This window comes from Phyllobates terribilis, unplaced genomic scaffold, assembly GCF_046119375.1.
Source record: "Phyllobates terribilis strain yellow unplaced genomic scaffold, ASM4611937v1 Scaffold_1__5_contigs__length_1240528914, whole genome shotgun sequence".
In the NCBI taxonomy this organism is placed as follows: Eukaryota; Metazoa; Chordata; class Amphibia; order Anura; family Dendrobatidae; genus Phyllobates; species Phyllobates terribilis.
The window spans coordinates 1,100,594,399-1,100,621,352 of NW_027362761.1; the positions used below are offsets into that span (position 1 = coordinate 1,100,594,399).

General features: G+C 44.0%; 1 protein-coding gene across 4 annotated transcripts in view; it reads left to right on the forward strand.

Moving 5' to 3' along the window:
• The window catches only part of ARAP2 (ArfGAP with RhoGAP domain, ankyrin repeat and PH domain 2), a 593,408-nt gene that overhangs the window by 383,454 nt on the left and 183,000 nt on the right, over positions 1-26,954 (forward strand). The window lies entirely within an intron of this gene.

A 26,954-nucleotide genomic window follows, 5' to 3' on the forward strand; every position in this document is an offset into this window, starting at 1 on the left:
ACGTAAAAATATGTTGGTTATAATAATAATAATTACATAAAAAATAACAATGCAAATAAAATGTGTTTAAGGGTCATTCATATAAAGATTAGCATGATGTTCAAGGTGGTATGTAACATTTAGTCATTCAGAATTTGAAGCAGAGAAGTGGGAGACTGGAGAAAATGTCTGCAGGGGCAATGCCAGAATCTAAACAGGGGTGGAAGCTACTGGAGATTATGTAATGAAAATTATATTATTAACCTTACTTTCATGTTATGGGTTAACAAAATGTTCCATGAAATTTAGTCTTGCCAAAATTTTGGAAATTTTTCTTGTAGTGAGATATTGATTAAAATCTTACTTTTCAAAAGGGGGGGTGTACTCATTTATGCTGTACATTGTATATACAGTACATATATACAGTTCTGCTCAACTCGACCAATTGTGATGCAAGCAAAAAATGCTCAAGGGATTGTAACATCAAAATTTGTCGAATACGTCCTTGTACTTCAACATTGCCTACTTTGTATCTGCACAATAAAAAGATTTCTTTGCATCTTCAACTTTGGAGAGTGCAGTGATTTACTCTACGACCTATACATGTATACAATTCTGCTCTACTGGAGCAATCATTATGTAAGCAAAAAATGCTCATGGCAATGTAATGGCTGTCGATCTACTACCGATTTCGAGATGCCTTGGAGTCCATCTCACCATAGAATTCTTGAGCATGGAAGCAAGAAATGCTACTGTGCTTTTGGATTATCAGACAATGATGGTTAAGAACTACACCTAGGGAGGGTTGGTAAAAACTTATACTTGGAAGTAAGCTGGGTTCCTTGTCAAGTACAACACAATTGACTGATATCGAGAATTGTTCAGTTTGAGACTGTTAGTTTGAGGGTTTTCTGTTGGCCTGCTTCAGGAAATAATTTAGCCCCCTTAAAGCACCACTCCAGCATTTTTTTTATTTCAGCACTGAAGTGCTGCCACTAATGTAAGCTCACTGCCACTATCTTCCGCTGTTCCCAGAATCGCTCTGGTCCCACGGCACTATCTTGTGACCGCAACTTCTGATTGACCGGAAGTCAGAGCTAACAATCACAAGCTAAAAACACATTTTTAGGCAGGGTTATTAGATAACCTTACTAATCTAACAGTTTTCAGTTCCTCCTTTCTTATTTATAACCTCAAGACCTGGTCTCTTTTCTCAGTTTTCTCCAAGCTCCGTGCATTCAGTAGCACTTTATGGACATATACAGATACTGGTTGGTAATTGGTGCATGCAGCTTTTCGTGAATACACTTATTTATTATAAAGATGGCTGGATGATACAATATAAGCACTTTCTACTTCTTATGATGTAAGCTCTTGTAAGAAGAAGGGTTCTGACTCTTCTTGACTGAACTGTTGAATCTTATGTTACTCTATAATATCAGATATTGTTTGCACACAGACCCTCTGAATTCTAAAGTGCTGCAGCAAAAAAAGTTGGAGCTAAAGAAATTAAATTTTTATTGTGTTTTGTCCTGAAATTGGGGCCTTGTCGTACCAGATAGAGGAGAGATGGTCGCACATACGCCTCTGTCGCCTTCAAAGGAAATATGTCAGCAGGTTTTTGCTATGTAATCTGAGGACAGCATGAGGTAGGGGTTAAAACACTGAATTCAGTGATGTGTCACTTATTAGGCTGTGTGCTGCAATTTACCTACTATGAATGTTTTATCACCACCATGACTTTATGATTGCCCAGACTAGCTGCATCATGCCAAGTCATCCAAGCACACCCCTCCTGTGATAAGCAGCTCACTGTCAATAGACAATGTACATAGAGATACTGGTGTGGGTGGGGTTAGATTTATGAACTTTGCTTTATGCTACACCAAAAACTCTGATTTTGTGATAAATATTGCACCGAGTAAACTAAGTGATACATTGTTGGAATCAGGGACTCTTTTCCTACATTATGCTGCTCTCAGATAAGTTACCAAAAACCTGGTCACAGATTCCCTTTAACTAATATGAGAGTTCCTGAGTGGTCTGAGACTTGCTGTCGCTGGGTAGCCCTAGTCTAATCTTTACAAAACTGGCTACATTTTCAAGTTTCTGGTTGAAGCTGGAAATTAAGACACTATATCAGAACAGTTTTTCCACTTTTGATGTTTTAACTGAACTGATAAAACTACATTCACATATAATTTGGTTTAGACCATAAAACGTCTGCTTCCACTAATCACAAAGAATACCAATTAAATGTTTCCTTTTTGTCCATTCTAGATGCTTTAAATGATATTGTTTTTGTTGAACATAAGTTTCTACCTTTATTAAGTACAATACAAATGTTACTAGTAGAAATGGCCATTATTTTAATGAAAGCTTTACATCTAAGTAGATTTTGCCTTGTCGGTAAGTCTGATCGTGCGGGCTAGTGCAATTTTCTAAGAATACCTGCTGATTTGCAGCCATTAGTAGACATAGAAATGTGTCTTTTCTCACTGGAGAATTCAAATGACAGTAATTAGAAAGAATAATGATATAATCAGGATATTATTTTCTAGCTGGGATTTCCACACTCATTACCGTTTCCTAAGCTCTGTGTATTTTAAAACTATGTTAAACAAAAAGTTGGTGACTAATCTGCTTTTCACTTGAGTCTCCAATGGCCGAGAACTGTTTCTTTATTTTCTTATCCGCTGGATGAGCTGAACGCTTCATTTAATAAAATGTGATGCACACAGACGATATACTGTGGAAGGAGTAGTGGAAGTGCGGCTCCTTTTTTCTCCAAAGTAATCACCTTTAGTGAACACACACATAAAGAAATACATATAAAAGTAACATACTATCATTTAACCCTTTGGGACTGCATTATATAGAAGGTTTACCTACATTACTGTATAAAATAAAAGACAACACATCACAATAATGCAATGAGAGGACATGTGACACTTAGATCTGCTACATCTGTCTAATGCCATGCAGTAATATATAAAACTAGCTATTGAGCCCGTTCTACGCCCGGGTGGCAAGAATTTTTATTGGTATATGGTCTCCCATGCTGGTATGTGCTGCCCCCATCCTGGAATTTGTTCTGCCCCCATCCTGGTGTTTGTGCTCCCCAATCCTGTTCCCCCATCCTGTTATGTGCTACCCTCATCTCTATTCTGTTATGCATGACAACCCTCATCCCTATCCTGGTATGCATGGCACCCCTCACCCCCAATCCTGGTATGCATGGCACCCCTCTCCCCCAATCCTGGTATGCATGGCACCCCTCACCCCCAATCCTGGTATGAATGGCAACCCTCACCACTAATCCTGATATGCTTGGCACCCCTCACCCCCAATCCTCTATGCATGGCTCCCCTCATGCAAAATCCTGGAATGCATGGTACCCCATCCCTCATCCCTATTCTGGTATGTATGGTACCCCTCATCCTGGTATGCATGGTACCCCTCATCCCTTTCCTGGTATGCATGGCATCCTATCCCTCATCCTGGTATGCATGATACCTCTCATCCCTATCCTGGTATGCATGTCCCCCCCACATCCCTATCCTGGTATGCATGGTACCCCTCATCCCTATCCTGGTATGTATGGAACCCCTCATCCCCAATCCTGGTATGCATGGAACCCCTCATCCCCAATCCTGGTATGCATGGCATCCCTCATCCCCAATCCTGGCATGCATGGCACCCCTCATCCCCAATCCTGCTATGTAAGGCACCCCTCATCCCCAATCCTGGAATGCATGGCACCCCTCATCCTCAATCCTGGTATGCCTGGCACCCCTTATCCCCAATCCTGGTATGCATGGCACCCCGCATCCCCAATCCTGGTATGCATGATACCCCTCATGCCCAATACTGGAATGCATGGCACCCCTCATCCTCAATCATTGTATGCATGGCACCCCTCATCCCCAATCCTTGTATACATGGCACCCCTCATCCCCAATCCTGGTATGCATGGCACCCCTCATCCTCAATCCTGGTATGCCTGGCACCCCTTATCCCCAACCCTGGTATGCATGGCACCCCGCATCCCCAATCCTGGTATGCATGATACCCCTCATGCCCAATACTGGAATGCATGGCACCCCTCATCCTCAATCCTTGTATGCATGGCACCCCTCATCCCCAATCATGGTATGCATGGCACCCCTCATCCCCAATCCTGGTATGCATGTTACCCCTCTTCCCCAATCCAGGATCCTGGTATGCATGGCACCCCTCATCCCCAATCCTGGTATGCATGACACCCTTCATTTCAAATCTGGTATACATGGCACCCCTCATCCCAATCCTGGTATGCATTGCACCCCATCTCTCATCCTGGTATGCATGGCACCCCTCATCCCCAATCCTGGTATGCATGGCACCCCTCATCCCCAATCCTGGATCCTGGTATGTATGGCACCCCTCATCTCCAATCCTGGTATGCATGGCACCCCTCATTTCAAATCTGGCATACATGGTATCCCTTATTCCTATCCTGGTATGTATGGCACCCCTCATCCCCCAATTCTGGTATGCATGGCACCCCACATCCACCAATTCTGGTATGTATGGTGCCAAATCCTTCATCCTGGTATGCATGGCACCCCTCATCCCAAATCCTGGTATGCATGGAACCCCTCATTCCCAATCCTGGATCCTGGAAAGCATGGCACCACTCATCCCCAATCCTCGTATGCATGGCACCCCTCATCCCCAATCCTGGTATGCATGGCACCCACCATCCCCAATCCTGGTATGCATGGCACCCCCCATCTCCAATACTGGTATGCATGGCACCCCCCACCCCCAATCCTGGTATGCATGGCACCCCTCATTTCAAATCTGGTATACATGGCACCCCTCATCCCAATCCTGGTATGCATGGCCCCCTTCATCCCCCAGTCCTGGTATGCATGGCACCCCTCATCCCCCAATCCTGGTATGTATGCTACTCTATCCTTCATTCTGGTATGCATGGCTTTCTCATCCCCAATCCTGGTATGTATGGCCCCCTCATCCCTATCTTGGTATGCATGGCACTCCTCATCCCCCAATCCTGGTATGCATGGCACCCCATCCCTCCTGCTGGTATGCATGGTACCCTGCATCCCTATTCTAGTATGTAAGGTACCCCTCATCCTGGTATACATGGCACCCCTCACCCAATTCTGGTATGTATGGCCTCCTCATCCTTCAGTCCTGGTATGCATGGCATCCCTCATCTCCAATCCTGGTATGCATGGCACCCCTCATCCCCAATCCTGGTATGCATGGCACCCCTCATCCCCAATCCTGGTATGCATGGCACCCCTCATCCCCAATCCTGATATGCATGGCACCCCTCATCCCCAATACTGGTATGCATGGCACCCTTCATCCACAATCCTGGTATACATGGCACCCCTCATCCCCAATCCTGTATGCATGGAACCCCTCATTCCCAATCCTGGATGGATCCTGGTATGCATGGCACCCCTCATCCCCAACCATCGTATGCATGGCACCCCTCATCCCCAATCCTGGTATGCATGACACCCCTCATTTAAAATCTGGTATACATGGCACCCCTCATCCCAATCCTGGTATGCATGACATCGCTCATTTAAAATCTGGTATACATGGCACTCCTCATCCCAATCCTGGTTTGTATGGCACCCCATCTCTCATCCTGGTATGCATTGCCCCCTCATTCCAAATATGATATACATGGCACCCCTCATCCCATTCCTGATATGTATGGCACCCCTCATGCCCCAATCCTGGTATGCATGTCACCCCCATCCCCCAATCCTGGTATGGATGGTACCCAATCCCTCATCCTGGTATGCATGGCTTTCTCATCCCCAATCCTGGTATGTATGGCCCCCTCATCCCTATTTTGATATGCATGGCGCTCCTCATCCCCCAATCCTGGTATGCATAGCACTTCTCATCCCTATCCTGGTATGTATGGTACCCATCATTCCTATTCAGGTATGCATGGTACCCCTCATTCCTATTCTGGTATGCATGGTACCCCTCATCCCCAAAGCTGGTATGCATGGCACCCCTCATCCCCAAAGCTGGTATGCCTGACACCCCTCATCCCCAATGCTGGTATGCATGGCACCCCTAATCCCCAATCCTGAAATGCATGGCACCCCTCATTCCCCAATCCTGGTATGCATGGCACCCCTCACCCACCAATCTTGGTATGCATGGTCCCCTCACCCCCAATCCTGGTTTGCATGGTCCCTTCACATCACAACCCTGTCCTCGTATGCATGGTACCCCTCATCCCCCAATCCTTTTATACATGGCACCCCTCATCCCCCAATCCTGGTATGCATGGAACTCATCATCACCCAATCCTGGTATGCATGTTACCCCTCACCCCCAATCCTGGTATGCATGGTGCCCCTCATCCCCCAATCCTGGTATGCATGACACTCATCATCCCCCAATCCTGGTATGCATAGTACCCCTCATCCCCCAATCCTGGTATGCATGGTCCCCTCACCCCCAATCCTGGTATGCATGGTCCCCTCATCCCCCAACCCTGGAATGCATGGCACCCCTCATTCCCAATCCTGGTATGCGTGGTCCCCTCATCCCCCAATCCTGATATGCATGGCACCCCTCACCCCCCAATCCTGGTATGTATGGTAGACCTCATCCCCCAATCCTGGTATGTGTGGCCCCCTCATCCCCCAATACTGGTATGTGTGGCCCCCTCACCTCCCAATCCAAGTATGTGTATCCCCTTCATCCCTTTCACGCTGCACACATACAAAAAAGAACCACTTATATTCACCTTTCATCCCTGTGCTCAAGCGCTGCTGTGTCCTGTTCTGCCGGAGGCCGGGGGAGGAGTGTGGTGCCAGAGTACGCGCGTGCCCATACCACGCTGTCTGGTGCCACAAATGTGTCTTCAGTAAAATGGCGCCGGATAGCGCTATGTACATGCGCTGATTCCGACGTCTTCACTCCTGTCCCGGTCTCCAGCAAAGAGAGGCGCCGCAGCAATGCTCCTCCCGGTTATGTAAGTATGGCACCGGAGATCATGGTATGTGTTCAGTGTCTACGCATACTGCGATCCCCGGCTCCATACAAACTCCTCTTACCTGTAACGGCTTTGATGCGTTCTTCTGTCTGGAGCCAGACTGCGCAGGCGTGTCGCGATTGCGCAGTCTATGGAGGCTTCAGACAGAGGGGCGCTTGTACGATTATATTATAGATTTACTTAAAAGTATGGGATTTTACAGTTATCATATAATGCACAGTATGCTGAGCTGATTCTGTGGGAAAACAATATGGCATAGACAGTCGAAGGCAGTGCTGGATTAAACCCTGTGGAGGCCCTTGATCAGTCGAAACCTTGGGGCTCTTCCAGTAAATATTATCTAATGCATTTTTAAATTTACTAACAGCAATTTTAATATGTCAATTAAATGTAATTAAACAGAGCACAAATTACAGTCATCAAACTTCACTATAACCCAGAAATGGTAATTAATGTTGACCTCGGGTGTAGGCCTATACAGTATATACCCATCGGTGTTCCCGAAGCTTCTACTCATGAATGTTCTATCTAGAGCTAGCATTCTCTTACCTCTCCTCCACTCCCACTCACCAGTCTGGCCAATCACACAGTTCCCTTGCCCTAAAAGTCAACATTGTTAACTTTTAGAATTGATGCTTCCAATAGGTGACTCTAGAGTTCACATTCTCTTTCTCTCCGAAGAGGCAGTTTGCATATTTAATTTTCCAAAGTAGCATGCATGGCTTTTAAGTCACCCCACTCTGACATGCTAGGCTTGACATGTCACTCTTCACAAGGAGAAGCTTTACCCCTTAGACCCCAATAGAATTTTCAGAAATTTGCGGTTTCACTCTAATTCAAAAACATTGAGATATGCTATGCAATTTGGAAACAAAAACTTGTCCATTTCCTACTCTGGTGAAGTATCAGAGAGTGGGCGAATTGGCAATCCACTATACCCTGTACAAACAGATCTACAGTGACTTTGTAGAAGAAAGCTGACTTTTAGCTTCCTGTTTCTTCCCATCATTAATCATAACATGTAGACAGAGAGAAAAGTGCAGCTGCACAGTTCCCTCAATAAAGAAGATTCATAGTTCTAGTAATGATATTCATCAGTGATGCTTGTCCATTCAGACTTTGGGGAGCAAAAGAAGTTTTCAAGCTGTGGGGCCATGCCACTTTCAGGACAAAGTAGGGCTGAGGGAGGATATGGTGCTCTCTGGCTTAATGTTTTGGTCAAAACTGGGAGAATTGTGACCCTTACAGCCATGTCACTAAATGTTTACTCTATAGCTAGTTTCCAAAGCATTCTCATGCTAAAAAAAATCTATTCCAGTGTGCAGATGACAATGATAGTAAACGCTGTTGACATGGGATCTAAACATTGGAGCAATGGTTATATACAGAACCTGAGGCATTAACTGTATTTCAACTAAGAAAGATGCCTAGTCTACAATTACCAGCACCAGCACCAATTCCCAGCTACACATCCAGCTTGAATTCGATACAGAAGAGAGGTTCTTGTGTTGGCTTGTGACTAATACAGTGCCTGAAGTGGGATGGCTAAAATATTTAAAAAAGCAAAACTAGCCCCCATTCACTCACAGCACTGCTCATGTTAAGTAATAGGAACCTCTATTCTGTATTGAACACCAAGTGGAAGTAGTAGGGACCTTGAGAGAGAGCAGGGAGCTGCAGAGTCCTTGGACCACCACTGATATTGGGGGCATGTTTCTAATTTAAGTATATTAATAAATTGTATATTTACAGTCATGATGAAAGTGTTCCAGGAAATGAAGTATTTCTCCCAGAAAATAATTGCAATTACTCATGTTTTGTTATACAAATGTTTATTTCCTTTGTGTGTATTGGAGCACAAAAAAAAAAAATCTGAGTAGATTGAAAGGTGCAAAGTGCATATGAACTATGCATGGTGGAGATACCTGGGAGTGTGAAGTCTCAGCTAGGATGGGCAGAAGATTCTTTGTGTCTCTAATATGGATTTGATTACTTTTATTAGCACTTTGCACTTTATTTGTGATCAACTGAAATGTTTATAGACCCTTCCTCTACTGAGTCCTTTATACACCAACTTCTGATTATGAATGCTAACTCTGATTGAATGACACATATATACATATATAGTCTATATCTTTACTCTTTACTACTGCATGTGATGTTAAATGACACTTATGTATATGGTTTGCATGTCTTTATCTGCTACTGTATTGGTACTAACCTAACCTACTTACATCCATTCTGAATGTTGCATGGAGTCTTGAAATCTACATTTTTATCTCCACTTTACTCCATGCACCTTTCATATTAACTCTCTGTCATTTAAAGAGTCGTCCACTAGATGACTCTATTAGGAACTGTTCTGAACTAACCATATCACTGGTGGATATATCTATAGAACTTTATGCTAATAATCTTGTGATAGTACATGGGCTGGGCATCACTTTGCTCTTTACTATCCCCCTTTGTATTATAACTGAATTGTAATACTATTTTAATCTAATAACCCAATAAAGATTGTTTTATGCTCATTATTTTGGGAAGATGTGCTTCCTTCTTTGTGGTTGATGCCTGTGGCAAGTAAAAGGTGTGGACAATGTGAAAATAACAATTGAAACCTGATAAAAAGGGGTGACATTAACTCAATCTTTGCATTGTGTGTCTGTGTGTGCCACACTAGGCATTAAGAACAGAAAGAGAAGAAGTGAACTGTCTGAGGACTTGAGAACCAAAATTGTTAAAAATATCAACAATCATAAGGTTAAAAGTCCATCTTCAGAAATCTTAATGTTCCTTTGGCCACGGTGCCCAACATAATAATCTCCCTGAACATGGATGGCAGAGAAAAATTGAAGAAAGGTTGCAATGCAGGATAGTCCGGATGGAAGATAAGCAGCCCCAATCAAGTTCCAAAGAAATTCAAGCTGTCTTGCAGGCTCAGGGTGCATCAGTGTCAGTGTGAATTATCCATTGACATTTGAATGAAATGAAACATTATGGCAGGAGACCAAGGAGGACCCCACTGCTGACACAGAGACCTAAAGAAGCTAGGCTGCAGTTTGCCAAAATGTACGTGAGTAAGCTAAAATCCTTCTGGGAAAGCTTCTTCTGGCAGATAAGACCAATATAGAGCTGTTTGACAAAGCACATCATTCTACTGTTTACTGAAAATGGAATGAGGCCTACAACGAAAAGAACACAGTATCTACAGTCAAATATGGTGGAGGTTCAAAGATGTTTTGGGGTTGTTTTGCTGCATCTTGCACTGTGTGCCTTGTTTGTGTGCAAGGCATCATGAAATCTGAAGATTACCAAAGGATTTTGGGTCACAATGTAGTGCCCAGTGTCAGAAAGCGGGGATTGTTTCCTAGGTCATGGGTCTTCCTGCAGGACAATGACCCCAAACATACTTCAAGAAGCACCTAGAAATGGATGGAAACAAAGCGCTGGAGTTTTGAAGTGGCCAACAATGATGCTGGATCTAAATCCGATTGAAATCCTGTAGAGAGATCTTAAAATTGCTGTTGGGAGAAGGCACCCTTCAAATATGAGAGACCAAGAGCAGTTTGCAAAAGAAGAGTGGTCCAAAATTCTATTTGAGAGGTGTAAGAAGCTTTTTGATGGCTATAGGAACCGATTGATTGCAGTTATTTATTCCAAAGGGTGTGCAACCAAATGTTAAGTTGAGGTGCCAACAATTTTGTCCCGTCCAGATTTGGGGTTTTGGAACAGCATAAAAAACAGAGGGAAAAAAATGCCAAATTGGACATAATTTCACACAAAACAATGTAAAATTCTCTGAAGCACCTGTGGGTTCAAGGTGCTCACTACATTTCTAAATAAATTCCTTAAGGGGTGTAGTTTCTAAAATGGGGTCACTTGTGGGTGATAAAGATGTACAATATTTTGCAATATATACTCATCTGGCACTTTAAATCACTCTTAGTCTTACTAACATTTTAGACCGTGGAAAAATTAGTATAATTTTAGGAAGAATTAATAGAGAGAATATATTAATAACGTCCTGCGAATTGTAGCTTTATTCTATTGATTAGTAAATGGGTCTTATGTGTCTTGCAAAGCAGATGACAAAAAAGGAGCAATGTCTATAGAATGAAAATGTGGACAATGAGACTCATACATGTTTAGACTGAAAATAAATGTGCTGGGATTCTCAGCTACTGTACATTACCTCTGCAAAATGCTATCTCTGCTGCTTCCACAGCAACATAATGTTACCCTAGATACCGATGTTCTGTTAAAGCGTGAGGTAATGTAGATCAGCAAAATCCGTAAATAAACATTGACTCTCGGGACTTCTCTTCTGGACTCTTTCTTGACATTTTCACAGGAAATTTTTCTCTTAGAGAATCATCAACCATTCAAACTAAAAAATAAGTACAAGCATTAAATGAAATAATACTAATGTGTAACTGAATTCTAGCAACGTTGCTTTGGGGAAATAATGGGTTTATAAATATTTCATATTTAAATGCAGCAAAATTCTGTACATTGCACATACATTAGAGCTGAATAGAACTGAACAATCATCATTCGGTAATACCTTTGATACTCATTTTGGATATTCCCTGTGATAAATTGGCATGATGACTCAATACCTACAATATATTAGGTGACTTATGTAAGGAGAAAAGTAAGCAACTGAAACTTTACATGTATAATAAAAATATTACCATATCTTATTATTCACAATATGAAATGCCCAAATATGTAAGGTATTTATATTTTTATCATAGTAATTAGTGTTGAGTGAGCGTTCTCTTTAACCCCTTAAACGACTACGCTCAAGTGCTTACTGAATAGTTCCGGAATTCTCGGCATCTGTGTTTGAGCTGCCACTGCTGCATGTTTCACGGCTGTTAGACAAATGTGACACATGCAGGGATTGACTAACAAACAGACAATCTCTGTATGTGTCACAGCTGTCTTAACAGCCGCGACACATGCAGCCATGGCGGCTCAAACATAGATACCGAGCACGCCAAGACTACTCGGCGAGCACCCGAGCATGCTCGTTTAAAGGGTTAAACGAGCACGCTTGCTCAACACTAATGGGAATCAATTCAAGATAAAGCCATTTTCCCCCGTTTCTGACAAGGTACATTTTTGTTTTTTTTCATACATGCAATGTAAATAGCTGTAAAAAAATTTTCTCGTCTGGATATTCAAATATTTTTCGGATCTTTTTTCATGATATGTAGAGCTTAATTTTTATGATATTTTTGGTACGTTACTTATTTTATCGATGGTATGAGATGAAAAAGGTAGGGCAAAAAGGAAATAATTGGTTATCTCACTTTTTTTCTTTTCCTTCCTTTTTTTATGACAATTAAGGACCACTAAAATACTGTACTTTTAAATTTTGTTACCCTTTCTGTAACAATTATTTTAATATATTGGACATTTGTTTTTTCTTTTGGACAGGCTTTTTTTGTTTATTTTTTCCTGCTTCTTATTTATTTATTGATTTTTATATTTTATTTTGCACATTGTGCTCCAACCCCCCAGAGTTATAAAAGACCATTTGCGGCATTTCAACAAATAAATGCTTTTTTTCTATCTAATTTCATTTGTAGCTGGAGCTGGCATATTAGCCCTGGTGACAGGGCAAACTCAGCCTACTGGCTACATAGCAGAACTGACTGAGTATCCTAGAACCCAGCAGATACTTCTTTCTCCCTAGAGCCAACAATCACATGACCACTGGGTCTGGAGGAGGAAGCACAGTCAGTGCTTGCTTAACGCTGTTTATAATGTAAGCAGCAAATGGGAAGGAAGAAAAGGTAATTAAACCTCTCTATGGGAAGTCCTGCTTTATCTGACAAACTCTTCCCCAGTCCCGCAGCTAAATGATCTCATGCAGCTGCTATACTGTGCAGTAATAATGCAAACAGAATGTGGCACTCTTGTTATGATGCAATTTATTGTATTCAATAGATAAGTTGCGTATGAAAAAAATGGCATTTCGGTCCCATTGACGTTCATCAGACATACACAAAGAGCATATTTAATCTGGGTTTTTTTAAAGCAAATTCATAGTGCGTTTCTAAGACACAACAAAGAAGAGTATGCAGTAAGGAGTAGAGATGAGCGTTGTTCTACTCGAACTGTTCGCCAATCTCAAATTCGAGCTGTTTTGGGCGGTGTTCGAGCCGTTCGGCGAACACGAACAATTTGAGAAAAATTCGGCTGTTCGAGGTTATGTTCAATAACTGTTCGTGCACCAAAATCATAACTGGATTTTTTCTCAGTAATGATGAAAATTAATGTTAATACGCAGTTTGAGTGTACAGCGGGGTGGGGGGAGGGGCAGGGGATGGATCTCTGCAGGAACAATGAAGATCTCCATTTTTTTTTTCTCTTTCCCGCATTTACAGTGGGGAGGTGCAATCTGTCAGCCTATCAGCAGCGCACACACGGAGCGAAGTGCTTTTTTTCACACAAGCAAGGGCATGTGTCATTGGCAGTGTATGTCACATGTCCTTGCCCTATAAGACCAAGCCATTTTCCCCGTCGCCACCATTTTCTCACTGCTGCAGCTGCGTGTTAGACGGCACCGCTGTTGCTGTGTGTGCTATACCTTGTTAATTTCAAGCCAATTTTCGCACAAATCTACAGATAGCTTGGGAGTAGGGAATAGTTGTGATTGCAGTCCTTTTAAGGACTAGATAACAGCATTTCCTACGACTTTTATCAGGCAGGTCTGTGCTCTTAAATAGATATATTGTGGGAGTAAAGACTAATTGTAATTGGAGTCCTTTTCAGGACTAGGTTACATCAGTTCCTATCAGTTTTTGCCAGGCAGGTCTGTGCCAGTGCTGTGCAAGTTTTTTTCACAGCATTTGGCTGAATCTAGCAAAGCTAATCCTTTTTGGCCTATTGCAGAGTGTGTTAGTCAGTGGAGTAGCCTATCTGTGTTGCAAGATATACCACCTGTGTATAGAATACCAATTTTTTTACTGCACCTAGTGAAGTAAAATCTTTTGGGCATAGCATCATTCTATTAGTCCATCTATACTGACCTCCATCAGGTTGCAAATTGAATATAATTTTTTTCTGCATCTAGCTCTGAAAAAATATTGGGCTTCTAGCTGTGTGTGGGACTTGTTGTATTAGTCCATCTATACTGACCTCCATCAGGTTGCAAACTGCATATATTTTTTTCTTCATCTACCTCTAAAAAAATATTGGGCTTCTAGCTGTGTGTGGGACTTGTTCTATTAATCCATCTATACAGACCTCCATCAGGTTGCAAACTGAATATATTTTTTTCTGCATCTACCTCTGAAAAAATATTGGGCTTCTAGCTGTGTGTGGGACTTGTTCTATTAATCCATCTATACAGACCTCCATCAGGTTGCAAACTGAATATATTTTTTTCTGCATCTACCTCTGAAAAAATATTGGGCTTCTAGCTGTGTGTGGGACATGTTGTATTAGTCCATCTATACTGACCTCCATCAGGTTGCAAACTGAATATATTTTTTTCTGCATCTACCTCTGAAAAAATATTGGGCTTCTAGCTGTGTGTGGGACTTGTTCTATTAATCCATCTATACAGACCTCCATCAGGTTGCAAACTGAATATAATTTTTTTCTGCATCTAGCTCTGAAAAAATATTGGGCTTCTAGCTGTGTGTGGGACTTGTTGTATTAGTCCATCTATGCTGACCTCCATCAGGTTGCAAACTGCATATATTTTTTTCTTCATCTACCTCTGAAAAAATATTGGGCTTCTAGCTGTGTGTGGGACTTGTTCTATTAATCCATCTATACAGACCTCCATCAGGCTGCAAACTGAATATATTTTTTTCTGCATCTACCTCTAAAAAAATATTGGGCTTCTAGCTGTGTGTGGGACTTGTTTTATTAGTCCATCTATACTGACCTCCATCAGGTTGCAAACTGAATATATTTTTTTCTGCATCTACCTCTGAAAAAATATTGGGCTTCTAGCTGTGTGTGGGACTTGTTCTATTAATCCATCTATACAGAACTCCATCAGGTTGCAAACTGAATATATTTTTTTCTGCATCTACCTCTGAAAAAATATTGGGCTTCTAGCTGTGTGTAGGACTTGTTGTATTATTCCATCTATACTGACCTCCATCAGGTTGCAAACTGAATATATTTTTTTCTGCATCTACCTCTGAAAAAATATTGGGCTTCTAGCTGTGTGTGGGACTTGTTCTATTAATCCATCTATACAGACCTCCATCAGGTTGCAAACTGAATATATTTTTTTCTGCATCTACCTCTGAAAAAATATTGGGCTTCTAGCTGTGTGTGGGACTTGTTGTATTAGTCCATCTATACTGACCTCCATCAGGTTGCAAACTGAATATATTTTTTTCTGCATCTACCTCTGAAAAAATATTGGGCTTCTAGCTGTGTGTGGGACTTGTTCTATTAATCCATCTATACAGACCTCCATCAGGTTGCAAACTGAATATATTTTTTTCTGCATCTAGCTCTGAAAAAATATTTGGCCTTCTAGCAGTGTGTGGGACTTTCTCTATTAGTCCATCTATACTGACCTCCATCAGGTTGCAAATTGAATATAATTTTTTTCTGCATCTAACCCAGCCAATAGTTTTGGCCTAATACCACAGTTTGGCCACTCAGCTCTGCTCGGTTCCCATCCATTGTTTTTTTGTGCAAACAACTCCAGAGTTGTTAATTAGTTAACCACCAAAATGAGTGGAAAAAGGCCTGCTGCTGGTGGAAAGGGGAATAGGCGTGTTGGGAAGGGGAAAAAAGGTTGTGTCCGTGGGGTAGGTGGTAAAGCAACAGTAACATCTGCAGAAGAAAGACCATCTTCCAGCCAAACTAAAATGTCTACTTCTTTTATCGGACAATGTGATAAGATCCCTTTCTTACGGCCACGCCAATCGCTACAAATTCCAGATGAGGCACAAAAACAGCAGGTGCTTCAACGGATATCAAGTGCTCCTTTAAGTGGGCTCTCCTCCACATCAACTTCAACATCACAAATACTCCAGTCCTCAAAGGTGTCACCCCAATCGCACTTGCTTCCTCACAGCTCCCAAATCTCCAGCTGCCCGTCTGAGTATGAGGTAGAACAGATGGTTGAGTCTGCAGAGCTGTTTACTCATACTATAGCCTGGGAATCAGAGGTCGACTCCAGCGCTTCTGTGAATCCAGACGAGGAAATGATCTGCACTGATGCCCAGAATCTTTATGAGTCGGATCCAGGACCAGACGCAGAAGGTTCTGACCATAATGTTGACCCTCATTCCCAAACTGTAACTCTTGTTGGTGGAGACAATGAGGAAGACGATGATAAGACTCAAATACCTGATTGGAGCGACAACTTTAGTTTTTTGTCAGGGCAGGAACAGGTTGGCTCTGAGGACAACGGGTGTGATAACGCACAGGGTGATGATGATGAGGTTGGAGATCCCACTTACTGTGAACCCACAGTCAGCCAAGAGATGAGGTCAGCAGAGGAGGTGGAGGAAGATGCTAGTGACGACGAGGTCAGGTTGCGCCAACCACCGTCTGCCATATCTTGTGCATCCACGGCTTCTTCATCCTCTGTGACTGGGGGGACAGCAGTCACACCTGTTTTGGGGCGCAGACCTGCCACCTCTTTACTCGCAACAGCCAGTGTGAATGGCAGGTCATCATTTTCTTTGGAGGTGGTAACACCAGCTGGTGTTGAGCGCCGTCCGACATCGATAGCACCACCTTTGGATCAAGGCAACCTAACATGTCCGCCTGAATCTTCCTCACAGACCGTCAGTTTGCCGGGGACACCCTTATCAACCCTGTCTAAGCACAATAGCCAGCCCTCGGTCCCTCAGATGTGGACAAGTAAAAGACCATTTCCTCCTAGCCATGAGAAAGCTAAGAGGTTGAATTTCACCATCTGCAAGTTCTTGGCTACAGAAATGCTGCCTTTCCGCCTGGTGGACACAGAGGATTTTCGAGACCTTATGTCCGTCGCAGTGCCCCAGTACCAGATGCCCAGTCGGCACTACTTCTCAAAGAAAGGTGTGCCTGCGCTCCACCAGCATGTCGCACACAACATCACCGCTTCTTTGAGAAACTCTGTGTGTGACAGGGTGCATTTCACCACAGACACTTGGACGAGTAGGCATGGACAGGGGCGTTAAATGTCGCTGACTGGGCACTGGGTAACTATGGTGACAGCAGGACAAGGGGCTGCTGTCCAAGTCTTGCCGTCCCCACGAGTTGTGCGTCAATCCTCTTTATGTCAAAGTTCCTCCACTGCTTCTGCCTCCTCAACCTCCTCTCGGTCTTCCACCTGCACCCAAAGCCTGTCTGGTCATGCCACAAGCTTTCTAACTGCGCAGAAGGGATCCTGCACACCTCCTTACTATGCTGGCAGTAGGGCTCAACGTCATCAGGCGGTTTTTACATTGAAATGTCTGGGAAATGTGAGTCACACAGCTGAGGAGTTGTGGTCAGCTCTGGAGAACCAATTTCATGAATGGTTGTCTCCACTGGACCTGAAACCAGGGAAGGCCGTGTGTGACAATGCTGCAAACCTGGGTGCGGCCCTTCACCGGGGCAATGTCAAACACGTGCCTTGTATGGCTCACGTGTTGAACCTGGTTGTCCAGCAATTTTTAGCCCACTATCCCAGACTAGATGGCCTTCTGCAGAGGGCACGGTCGCTGTGTGCTCACCTTCGCCGTTCGCATCCCGCAGCTCAGCGACTTACATCTCTACAGAAGTCGTTGGGCCTGCCACTTCACCGGCTAAAATACGGTGTGCCTACCCGGTGGAATTCAACTCTGCACATGTTGCAGCGACTGTGGCAGCACCGACAAGCCCTGGTGCAATACGTTCTGACGTATAGCCTGGGCCAACGAGATCCAGAGGTGGGGCAAATCACGCTGGAGGAGTGGTCTCAGATCAGGGACCTATGCACCCTTCTGCACAGTTTTGAAATGGCGACGAAGATGTTTAGTGCTGACGATGCCATTATCAGCATGACTATTCCGGTGATTTACATGCTGGAGCACATGGTAAACAGAATTCGGAGTCAGATGGTGGCACAAGAGGAGGTGGAGGAAGTAGAGGAGGAGGAGTTGTATGCGGAAGGGCTAACATCTGCAAGGTCCAGACGGTCGGCAGCACCAAGGCGGCAGGCATGTGAGGGTGGGGGAGATGGTTTTACCAGGGCGCATGGTAGCAGCCAAACTAGTGAGGAAGGTGCAGGAGCCCAGGAAGAAGTGGAGGACGAACTGATGGAAGACTCATCAGATGAGGGAGACCTTGATCACATTTCTGTTGTGCGAGGTTGGGGGGAGAGGACAGAGGAAGGAAGCTTGATTGTTACCTCGCCACCAACACAACAGGGACTTGGTGCTCCTGGATGCGCAACACACATGAGTGCCTTCTTGCTGCACTAACTGCAACATGACCCTCGAATTGTGAGAATTAGAAATAATCCTGACTACTGGGTTGCCACACTGTTAGATCCCCGGTACAAAAGTAAATTTGCAGAAATTATTCCTGTCATAGAAAGGGATGCACGCATGCAGGAGTATCAGCAGAGACTGTTGCAGAATCATACATGTGCTTTTCCACAAAATACCAGTGGTGCACGTAGTGAATCTCACAGTTCCAACTTGCCAACCGTGGGACCGTCAACTGTTCAGCACTTAAACCGTAACAGAACCACAGTATCTGCTGGTAACATCAATTTTGCGGAATCATTTCACCACTTTTTTAGCCCATCCTTTGCAAGGCCACAGGAGACAAGAAGTCTAACACATAGTCAACGCCTAGAGACGATGGTACAGGAGTATCTCCAAGTAAACATTGAAGCCACGACTGTGTCACTGGACCCTTGCTCTTTTTGGGCTTCCAATCTGGATAAATGGCCGGAGCTAGCCACTTACGCCTTGGAGATCTTGTCATGCCCCGCAGCCAGCATTCTGTCTGAACGTGTGTTCAGCGCTGCTGGTGGTGTGCTGACAGATAAGCGCACGCGGCTCTCCACTGATAATGTAGACAGACTCACGTTCATAAAGATGAACAAATCATGGATCCGAAATAACTTTTCTACCCCTGTGTCATCCTGGGGAGAGTAAAAGCTTGATGATTGGTTAAAATCACCCTACCAACCGTTTTAAGCTTTCAAATTACTAATCATGTTTATCTGTATCTTGGCTGGAAAATAATTTGGGCTTTGTAGCAGTGTGCAGCACTGATTCTATTAGGCCATCTATAATAAGCTCCACCAGATTTAAAATTACTAATCATGTTTATCTGTATCTTGACTGGAAAATAATTTGGGCTTTGTAGCAGTGTGCAGCACTTATCCTATTAGGCCATCTATACTAAAGCTTCACCAGATTTAAAATTAATTATAATTTTTAGCTGCATCTAGCCCTAAAAATAATTTTGGGGCTCCGAGATGCGCAAGACACATAAGTGCCTTCTTGCTGCACTACCTGCAGCATGACCCTCATATTGTCAGAATTCAAAGTAATCATGACTACTGGGTTGCCACACTCTTAGATCCCCCAAACTTTTCGATCAACCTTTTCATTTTAATAAAGACCAAAAAAATGGTCATTTTTGAAATTATAAGCATTAGCAGGTTGTTAGAAACTGAAATCAAACAGTTTTCAACTCAAAACTTTATTCCAGGTGATGTTACATTTTCACATAGGACCCCTTGTTCGAAAGGAGCTTCTGAACTCTCTCGTCCATTGAATTTGTCAGGATTTGGATGGTTTCTGCTTCAATTGTTTTGCATGAGGACAGAATACCCTCCCAGAGCTGTTGCTTAGATGTGAACTGCCTCCCGCCATCATAGACACTCCTTTTAATGATGCTCCAAAGGTTCTGAATGGGGTACAGGTCAGGGGAGCATGGGGGTCACACCATAAGTTTGTCCCCTTTTATGCCCATATCAGCCAGAGATGCAGATGTTTTATGTGCAGCATGAGATGGTGCATTATCATGCAGAAAAATGATCTTGCTGTGAAATACACGGTTCTTCTTCTTGAACCATGGCAGGAAGTGCTGTTTGAGAAAATCCACATACATTATGGAGTTCATCTTTAGCGCCTTCAGGGATCCTAAAGGGGCCGACAATCTCTCTCCCCATGATTCCAGCCCAAAACATTACTCCACCTCCTCCTTGTTGGCGCTGTAGCCGTGTTTGCGTGGGGTGTCCATCAACCAGCCATCCTCCACTCCATCCATCTGGACCATCGAGCGCTGCACGGCACTCATCCGTGAACAAAACAGTTTTGAAATCAGTCTTCATGTAATGTTTGGCCCACTGGAGCCGTTTCTGCTTGTGTGAAGTGGATAGAGGAGGTCGACAGGATGGCGTATGCACAGCTGCAAACCTCTGAAGGACCCTGCATCTTGTTGTTCGGGGGACGTTGGAGGCACAAGCAGCTTCAAAAACTTGTCTGCTGCTATGACAAGGCTTTTTTGCCGCTGCTCTTTCAACCTGACGTAATTGCCTGTAGGAAAGAGTCCTCAATTTACCCTTATCAGCACGCACACGTGTGTACTGTGAATCAGCTACATACTTCTTGATTGCCAAGACACTTCATCCTGATCATCGCACAATGTTGATTGTAGTCATGCCTTGACCTAAACACTCCACAATTTGTTGCTTCTCAGCAGCCGACACATCCTTTTTCTTTCCCATTTTGGCAGAAAATGTAGGCTGCTTAATAATGTGAGACAGCCTTCTTAAGTAGTCTTGCCTTTCATTGGACACACCTGCCAAACTAATTAGCACAGGTGTCTGCAATTGCTTACAGTGATATAAAGAGCCCTGACACACATCACCATCAATGAGTTTAACTGACAAACAAACAAATTCTTCCCTTATCACTCCTAAACACTTTTTGCATAATAATTTGGAACACAGTGTACATGTGCTTTTCCACAAAACACCAGTGGTTCACGTAGTGAATCTTACAGTTCTAACTTGCCAACCGTGGTCTGTATGGAGTTGTTCAACAAAGGGCCCAAAATTAAGATAACATAGATGGGAGAGGTCTCTATGAATAGGAATTCCTAAGTATTTGATACCCTGTGAGGGCCAGGCAAAGGGAAAGTTGGACTGGATGGAATCCTATATGGATTTGGGGAAAGAGACATCGAGGGCCTCAGACTTCGCTGCATTGATTTTAAAATTTGACCATGTAACAAAGTGATCTATTTCAGCCATAACAGCATGGATGGATATATGTGATTGAGTGATATATACTAGGACATCATCAGCAAATAGAGAGCACTTGTACTCGGTGCCTCCCACCTCAATCCACCTAATATTGGGGTTATGGCGAATTGATGAGAGCAGGTGCTCCGTCACTAGGATGTATAAGAGAGGGGACAGAGAACATCCCTGCCTTGTCCCATTGGTGATTGTTAAAGGTGATGAAAATGTTCTGACGCGCCCCCTGGGCCTTGGGACACCCGGAGCCGGACCCTTGTTGGTGGATGCTGGTGGTTGTAGTCTCCGTGGCGGCAACCCGGTTCCGTGGCTCAGGGCGGTCAAACCAGTGGCGGTACTATTTATGTGGTTTTGATGTTTAAATGTCTGACTACGCCACCCGTGGATTGCGGTCAGAGTGAACCGCCGCTCCAGGGCAGACCGCTGAGGCTGGTGTTGTGGGTGCAGCAGAGCGTAGCATAACTCCCCATGGGAGGAGTATAGCCTCAGGGCAGTGTATGCGGAGGATGGGGGTGATGGTGCAGGGCAGCAGCAGTAACGACACGGAGTCAGTGATGCAGTCCAGGGCCCTTACACACAGTTCTTATTATCCAGACCACGTCTGCAGGTATCGGCTGCCCACATCGTACTGTGCTCGCCAGGTGAGGGGCTCAGACAACTCCTAGATAACTTTGGAGTGCTTCACAGGACCCCCTTTGTGTGTCCTTTGTCTGGCCTTTCTTACCAACCCTTCTGTCCGGCTGCCTCGGGCCTCCTCTTGGTAAACTTGGCGCCAGTTTCCCTGACCCTATGTGGTGCCTTCCTAGCGGGTGTAGCGAGGGGCTGCGCCACATAAAATGTCACAGCCTCCTGTTTCTAGCTGAGGGTCATTTCCTGCCTCCACTAGTTTCGGGGACCGGTCTCCCCCTTTGCCCTGACCCCTCCACGCAGGTGGATTCGGGCGTGCAGTGGCGACTCGCCCGTCCGCACCCCTGAGATCACTTTGTTCCTCGTTCCTGGAGCCTTCTCCGCTCCTCTTCCTTCCTTCTCCCTCTTCCAGGCCTGGGCCTCTGTTACTAGGCCCGCCTCCGGAGCAGAGCTCATGCAGAGCCCCTGCTCCCTGCCACTTCTGCTCAGACTTCTCTGCACTGAACTAAGATGGTGCCCACCTTTTATACTCCCTTCTCAATGCACCCAGGAACTGCTTCCTCCCTGCTCCTGCACTACAGGGTTCCCCGTCCTCAGTGTTCCCTCCCCCCACTCCAGCCAGGGACAGGGACTGTCGTGCCCATCTCAGGGGCATATTGGTCGCCCTGCCCCACGGCAATGTGGTGTAATGCATGCAGGTGTCGGGTCCTGATCCACACTACATCCTTACCTGAGAGTGAGATATCACACCTCTGGGTGAGGTGCAATACCTCTGTAGCAACCGAGCCCTCAGGGTGCTACAGTTCCATTTATCTTCAGCCTAGGGGACGTTTTGCGATACAGGGCCGTGATTTTGGCTATAAAAGGGTCCCCTAGACCCCTACCCCAAGCTTTTTAAGAGAATCATATATGGCGTTCCAGGAGACTCTATGGAATGCTTTCTCAGCATCCAACGAGAGTATCTAATTACAAATTTTTAACTGCATCTAGCCCAGGAAATACTTTGTGCCTAGTAGCAGTGTCTGCTAGTCAGCGGATTATCCCGGCTGTTAAGCAAGCTACACCACCTGTAGTTTGGACACTTCATTTTTTCAAAGGAAATGCTTCGGGACCACGGGATACTCAGTGAAGAGCATCAGGAGGCACCCCAAGGCATAGGGGCTCGGACTGGCAGTAGGATGCCTTGCGGTGGACAGCCGAGCTCGATCCTTATAAAATCTTTTTAACTGCAGCAGCTTTAGTGGACGCTACTGGAGCTGGAATTACGCGGCTGCTGGCATGAGACTTGCCCTCCAATAGATCCTTGTAAATGGATTTAAAGTGTATTTATTCAAATTAGAGAGACAATTTAAATTAAAAAGCTTAGAGCTGCCTTCACCACAGGGGGGCTCGCTCGACCCACCAGCGGACAGGCACCAGTATTGGGAGAGGGGGGCTGGCCGTCAGGGTTCACCGCGGCTCTGGCACAAACCCGGCGACACGGAGGTGGCATGGGCAGGAGCGGACTGAACGTGTCGGCTTCTCACTTTTTGGATTTTAGAAGGGCATGACATGCCTATATCTGTGTCTCCCCCTCCTTTTACTCCTCCACCTCTTTTCTTTTCGCATGACTATATGTGCTTGTCACTTTTCCATGTGTTACTTGTGTCTTCTGAGCAGTTTGTCAGCTTTTGGACACCTTTGAAGGTGTTTTCTATGTGTTTCTATGTGTTTTTGTTTGCCTGCCATTGGTTTTAACGGTGTTCGAAGGTGTTCGACGAACAGTTCGGCGAACACACGGGTGTTCGACGAACCGAACCGAACTCGAACACTACGGGGGTGGCTCAACACTAGTAAGGAGGCACAACTCGCCGTCGAATCATGTCACACATAGTCCTGGCTGCATCCTCCTATTGGTTGTATCTTTTAACTTTTTATAATATATGGTTAAAAGTTTGATAATTTTTAATTTAATAAAACACCTTAACACCTTTACCCCCCAAGCCTGCTTTCACCTTAATGACTAGGCCAAATTTTACAAATATGACCAGTGTCAATTTATGAGGTAATAACTCTGGAATGCTTCAATGGATCCCACTGATTTTGAGGGTTTTTTTTGTGACATATTGTACTTGATAGTGGTAAAAAGTCTTCGAAATGACTTGCATTTATTTGTGAAAAAAATGGAAATTTGGCGGAAATTTTGCAATTTTCAATTTTTTTATTTTTATGCCCTTGAATCAGAGAGATATGTCACAAAATAGTTAATACATAAAACATTTCCCACATGTCTAGTTTACATAAGCACAATTTTTGAAACATAATTTTTTTTGTTAGGAAGGTTAGAAGGGTTAAAAGTTTACTATCAATTTATAATTTTAAAGTGACTTTCAGGGGTCTGTATTACAGAAAATACCCAAAAATTACATCATTCTAAAAACTTCACCACTCAAGTGCTCAAAGCTACATTCAAGAAGTTTATTAACTTTACAGGTGCTTCACAAGAATTAATGGAATGTGGAAGAAAAAAATAGACATTTAACTTTTGTTCACAAAAATTTTACTTTAGACCCCAATCTTTTGGGGTTTACAAAAGTAAGAGGAGAAAATGGACCATAAAAATCGATGTGCAATTTCTCTTGAGTATGCAGATACCCCGTATGTACAGTAAAACTATTGTTTAGGCACACGGCAGGGCTCGGAAGGGAAGGAACACCATTGAATTTTTTGAACGCAAAATTGGCTGGAATTGAGAGCGGATGCCATATCGCGTTTGGATGATGTGCTTAAACAGTTGAAATATCCCACAAGTGACCGTTTTTGTGAAACTAGACCCCTCAAGGAACTAATCTAGATTTGTGGTGAGCACCTTGAACCCCCAGTAGCTTCACAGAAGTTTATAACGTTGAGCCGTGAAAATAAAAAATCAAATTTTTTCCACAAAAATGATCTTTTAGCCCCAAATTTTTTATTTTAGGGTAACAGGAGAAAATTGACCCCAAAAATTGTTGCACAATTTCTCCTGAGTACGCAGATACGGCAGGGGTCTGAAGGGATGGAGCACGATTTAACTTTTTGAACGCAAAATTGGCTGGAATCGAGAGTGGACGCCATGTCGCATTTGGAGAGCTCCTGATGTGCATAAATAGTGGAAACTCTCCAAAAGTGAACCCATTTGGAAACTAGATCCCTCAAGGAACTTATATAGATGTGTGGTGAGCACCTTGAACCCCCAGGTGCTTCACACAAGTTTATAACGTGGAGCCATAAAAACAAAAAATCATACTTTTTCCACAAAAATGGTCTTTTAGCTCCAATTTTTTTATTTTCACAAGAATAACAGGAGCAAATGGACCCCAAAATTTGTGGTTCCATTTCTCCTGAGTACTCTGATACCCCATGTAGGAGAAAACTTCTGTTTGGGTGCGCGTCAGGGCTCGGATGGGAAAAAGGGACATTTTGGAATACAGACTTTGATGGAATGGTCTATGGTCGTTATGTCGCGTTTGCAGAGCCCCTGATGTGCCTAAATAGTAGAAACCCCTCACAAGTGATCCTATCTTGGAATTGATCCAGTGTTTTCCTGGTATGTGAATTTTATAATGTGGTGGCATATACGTAAATTGTGTAGAGTGCATCTGGAGCTGAAGGTATGTACAGGTCTGGCCTGCACATCGTGACAGCATGAAAGAATTTCACATTGCCATCTGTACAATGTGCATGGCCAGCTTCTTGTACCACACCTTGGCTTTTCTCATGGCACTGTATAACTGGAGAACTTGATCAGAGAGATCAACTCCCCCAATGTTCTTGTTGTACCCCAGTACACAGTTTGGTTTTTGAACCTGTGTAGAGGTACCTCGTACATTGGTGGGGGTGCTGCCATCACCATGTATGGTGGTCAATAAAAGGACATCCCTCTTGTCCTTGTACTTGACCTCAAGCATGTTGTCGTTACATTGGGCTCTGCTTTAACTCTTTCTGAGCAGCTGCCTAATTAGCATCTTAGGGAGGCCTTTCTGTTTTTTGCTACAGAAGCTCGCGCAAAAAAGGGACTTGAAGAGTGGGATGCTGGCAATAAAAGCTATCTACGTAGAGGTGATAACCTTGATCAAGCAGTGAGTGCACCAAATCCCACACAATTTTCCCACTCAATCCCAGGACATTCAGGGGGTTGAATATGGGTGTCCTTCCCTTCATAAACTCTAAACCTCTGGGTGTACCCTGAGGTAGTCTCACACAGTTTGTAGAGCTTAATTCCCTACCTGGCCTTCTTACTGGGCAGGTACTGTCGGAATTTGAGCTTCCCCTTGAAATGTATTAGGGACTCAGCCACGCAGATGTCCCTTTGAGGCACGTACACCTCAGCAAACTTGTTGCTGAAGTGATCAATGAATGGCCGAACTTTGAAAAGTCTGTCAAAGTTGGGGTCATCTCGGGGAAGACACCGTGCATTATCATTGTAATGCAATCTTTGTTGATGGCCTAAAAAAAAAGTCTATTTCTGATAGGCCAATGGTGTCAAATTGTGGCTCATAGTCTTTGAGGGGTGAGGTCCATACGGGGTCAGTAAAGGTGAGCTCTGGTTCATTTTCTGTTCTGGGGCGTCTACATGGCAGTTCGGTATCGCTTGAGGATGAGTCAGAAAAATAAAGGAAGGTGGGATCCTCTCCCTCGTGATTAGTGTCAGAGGCAAGGTATTTGTATGCCTCCTCTTCTGAATAACGTGTTTGGGACAAGTGAGAAAATATTTTTTCATGTAAGCGGTGTTAGTATGTGTGCCTAATTTTATTCAGGTGTGTGTGTGAGTTCTTGTTGTAAACTTTTTTATTTAGAAGTGTAAGGCAGCGCTAGTCATCATAATGGGGGTTACTCGCTGCACCTGGTCAATTAAGGCACATAAGCAATGTCCTTCCGATAATTCACAATCTAGTTTATTATTTCGTCATAAACCGCTAATCACACAGTCCATCTTAGTATACGCCCGGCATATTACACACATCACAATTCGGGAGCCTTTCCAGCCACAGATACGTCCACTTGGCTCCCGTTATAGCCCTTGGTTAGGCAAGAACATAAATGTCCATATAACGCAGC